Here is a 4,354-nt window from a genome sequence, read left to right as displayed (position 1 = left end):
GTCTTAATAAAAGCTAATTTCCCTTTTCTCTTTCATTCATTAAACAGGTTTTTATCGAGTGTCTTCTATGGGATAAAGCCAGATATAGGAGCTCACGGTATAACCACAAAGACTGACAAATATCTAACTGTACATATGATGGGATGCAAAACCATATGATGTTGTCTGGAACCAAGGAGTAAGCATTAACCTGTGTGCTCGATTAGGGAAAAAGCTTGGCCTTTGTAGAATGAGCACGATATTGAAAAGTGGACAAGGTGAAGGAAGCAGGAGTGAGTGGATCAGTGTGTGAAGCAAAGCATATTCCAGGCAAAGGGAATGGCATAAGCAAAGGCTTGAAAGCACAGAGGTACATGATGCTTGCAAATGAGTGATAAGTTGACCCATACTTTATCCCCGTGAGGTAGGGGAGTGAGGGCAGGGAGACACTTTTTCTATTTTTAGTGAATCCTCTACTGTATGAGTTTGGGTTGTGGGAAGGTCCCACCTCCAAGCAGAGAATGTTAAGGGAGGCAAACTTTTCCTCTCTCTGCCTTCTGGCTGCTAAGGTATAGGTTTTCAGCATGAATAGGGAGAAAGCATTGCTAAGTTGCCAAAGTTCAGGAACAGTGGCCATAGTAAGAGGCCAGTGAGATGGTACCATCTTGCCAGGCTGCACCATAGTCTGCTCTGTATTGTCTGCTGCCAGTCCTCCAGAGAGCCTGACCTTTTGCGAAAACAGTTCTCCATCTTTGCATTGATGCAGTGGGCAACCTGACAGTGCCTTCTCTCATTCTGTGTCCTGGGGAAGTTAACTAGAATTCCTTCTGTTTGCAACTAAAATGGGTCTCAAATAATAGAAGATTTAATCTTTTTGGCTTGTCACTAGTGTTTCCTAAACACCAAGTATTTCTGTAATAAATACCAAGTATTTCTGTGATAAAACTTTTTATATAATGTAAAATCGATGTAAATGTGAAATAAAAAATTTTTTTGAAAGTAAAAGATGTATTTAAAATGTAAAAAAAGGGGTCCTGGGGTGGCTCAGTTGGTTAAGTGTCTGCCTTTGGCTCAGGTCATGATCTCAAGGATCTTGGACTCAGCCCCACATAGGGCTTCGGGTTCAGCAGTGAGTCTGCTTTTCCCTCTCCCTCCACGACCTCTCTTGCTTTTACTCTCTCTCAAACAAACAAATAAATAGATAAATAAAAATCTTTTAAAACAAATAAAAAAGTAAAATGTAAAAAAGGAGGCCCACATAGAGGCAAAATAATAAAATGGGTAGTAATAATAGTAATAATTTAAAGGTAATGTATATTGAATGCTTACCTATGAGCTGGGCATGCTGTTATGAATTTTGTGTGCATTATTTTATATACTTTCAATAACACTAAACTGTGCATAATGTGATTATCAACATTTTCAGACAAGGAAATTGAGATTAGGAGAGGGTAAGTCACTTTCTCAAAACTACCAGTGGGACTGTGGTGTAGGCGGGTTTTAAACTAGGGTAGCCTGAATATAGATAGCATCTATACTCTTAAACCTATGACATCACAGATGAGCAGGTCACCACTTTTCCCTGGGAAAAGGTGACTAAGCTTTTTATAGAATTGATCATCACTGAGCTGGACCTTGAAGAATAAGTGGAGTTTGACTGGTAAAGGAGATGTAAAAAGGTCATTTTGGCTTGAGAAGGGTGTGTGCAAGGACAGAGACAGGAAAGGCCATTATGTGTTGTAGAAATGCCTCTTAGGGCACTGGCTGGTGGTGCAGAGGGTGCTGGGGGAGGAGGGCAGGGGTGATATAGGGAGAGTAATGAGCTGAGGGAGGGGTGGCTTAAAAGGGAGGTTGGTAGTAGAGGAGCCAAATGTAGGTTTGAAATGGAATGGGGGGTTGGTCTCATGAGTCCTTAGGTTTAATAGTTAAATTTTTATCCTTAAGCAACCAGAAGTCACCACTGGTTTTTAAGTAGGGAAGTGAAATCATCAGCATCTCTTTTTGGAAAGATCACTCTGGCAGCAGCATGGAGGAAGGACTTGGATTGGAAGTGATGGGTGCCACGAAGGGCAGTTGGCAGGATACTGAAATAGCTCATGAGACGCCAGTGAGGACAGTGGGAGTGGGGGCAGAAAGGAGCACCCAGATTTGAGAAGGATCCCTGAGAGGGGAGCAACAGGCTTGATGACTAATTAAAAGCGGGCTGTTGAGGAGGAAGGAAGAAATGAAGATGACTGAGATTTCTAGTTGGAAAATCTGAGTAATTGGTGATGTCATTTACTGAAACTGGAGTGGAAGGAAGGAATCTATGTGAGGCCCACCAGAAACTTTACGTGTGTTATCTTCATTCATTAAACCCATGAGGAAAAGACTAAAATGCCCATTTTACAGATAAGAAGATCAAGGTTAACTGAGGTAAAATAATTTGTCCAAGGTTACATAGATGGTAAATCAAAGAGCTGGGATGGGAAATAAAGTCTTGCTCTAAAGCCTGTATCTTTCAATGATGGTATTCTATACTGACAGTAATATTAATCTGGACTAACAGCACTGAAACTCATGGGAAAGGTAAAGCTAGAAAGATGGCCCTTTTAGAGGAGGGCTAATACAGAATGGAGAAAGAGTAAAGCCTCATATTATTGGGATGGACTACAGCAACACAGTCCAATAAAATTTTCTGCAGAGTTGGAAATGTTTTATACTTGCACCATCCAATATAGTAGCCATTAGCTTAGCTATAGAACATTTGAAATGTGGCTAATATGACCAAGGAACTGAAAATTTAATTATAATGTTAATTAGTTAATTTAAAACTAAGTAACTATAAGTGGCTAGTGAGCAACTACTGAATTGGATAGTTTAGGACTAGAGGAACCAACTGGAGATGGAAAGCCCATCAGAGGGCAGGCCTTGCTGATACCCCCGAAAAGTCACTAGATATTCAATCATCTGCTTCATATCTGTGGGTGAGATTGGTCCTAAGTTTGGGGACTATGATTCACCAATTACGAATGTGTGGAAAACACTAATTTTACCAAGTGTTATCTTTGGGAGGAGAGTAAGTATAGTACTCTACTACCTTTCTTATATAAAACAAAAATTACAATCATTTTCTCTGTATTTACATTAGTTACTTTACATTCTCAAACTTTACTTTCACTACCCGTAATGTAAAGATAACAATAGTACATTACTCATGGGACGGTTGTGAAGATTAAGTTTAATACCGATGGTCAGGATCCAGCACAAGCTAAGCACTCGGTGAAGTTTTGTTATTCTGTAACTAGTACCTTCTTGTGATGAGTTTGTACTTTGCTCCTCTGTATTTTGACATTTACTTGACTCTATGCATAAGTAAAGGTATTCTCTCATATCTCAATGTCAGAACATTCTGAAAAGAAATATACATTAATCAAGATAAAAAGGTAGTTAGGGTTTTGAAAAGTTTTACTGTAGGCAGGAGTTTTGCAGTAACTTTTATGTTTCACCTTCATTTTCCATTTTTTAAAAAGTATTTTGAATCACGACAGTGGCAAATCATAGCCCTGATATTTTGTTGTGATCATTAAAATTCCCTTGGTTTAACCTCAAACAATTCATATACCACTGTCAAGCAAAAATACTAGAGACTCTAAATTTTGATTCAAAAGAATCCTTGATGTCTTGAAGCGCTGAAGAATTTCATACCATATTGGAAATATTTAAAGCCTAGTCTCTGGTTATCTCAGCAATGTCTGGCTAAGTTGCATAGTGTCAGGGAGATCAAGGACTATTTAAAGACTAAGGACTTCAGGGCTACGGACAAGTAATAGGATCCCTTTTGTGGCCAATTTTGTACTTTGTAATCTTTAGATGGAAAAAACAGCATTGTAATATAGTCTTGCACTTTGTATAGTGTTTGTGCAAAATACAAATATATTTTTTCATTAGGTTAGGGTGTTAAGAAATCTGTTTTCAAGTGCAGTTTTGCTTAAGGAAGGAAAAGTCATTGACCTCTTCAGGCCACAGAGAGGTAAACATCTGTAAAACCCGCGTTGATCCAGGCTTCACTCTAGAATGATCTCCTAAGTATCCTTACATATAAAATTTCTTGAATTTGTCTTTTCTTTTCCGTTTTAGCCTTAAAGGACGTAGGTAATTTTTTACTTCCATTCTTTTATAAACATGCTCTTGAAATGTTCTTAGAATATCTCATTTCCGGGCGCCTGGGTGGCTCAGTGGGTTAAGCCGCTGCCTTCAGCTCGGGTCATGATCTCGGGGTCCTGGGATCGAGACCCGCATCGGGCTCTCTGCTCAGGAGGGAGCCTGCTTCCCTCTCTCTCTCACTCTCTCTCTGCCTGCCTCTCTGTCTACTTGCGATCTCTCTCTGTCAAAT

This window comes from Mustela nigripes, chromosome 1, assembly GCF_022355385.1.
Source record: "Mustela nigripes isolate SB6536 chromosome 1, MUSNIG.SB6536, whole genome shotgun sequence".
In the NCBI taxonomy this organism is placed as follows: domain Eukaryota; kingdom Metazoa; phylum Chordata; class Mammalia; order Carnivora; family Mustelidae; genus Mustela; species Mustela nigripes.
Note: the sequence above shows the minus strand (reverse complement) of the source record.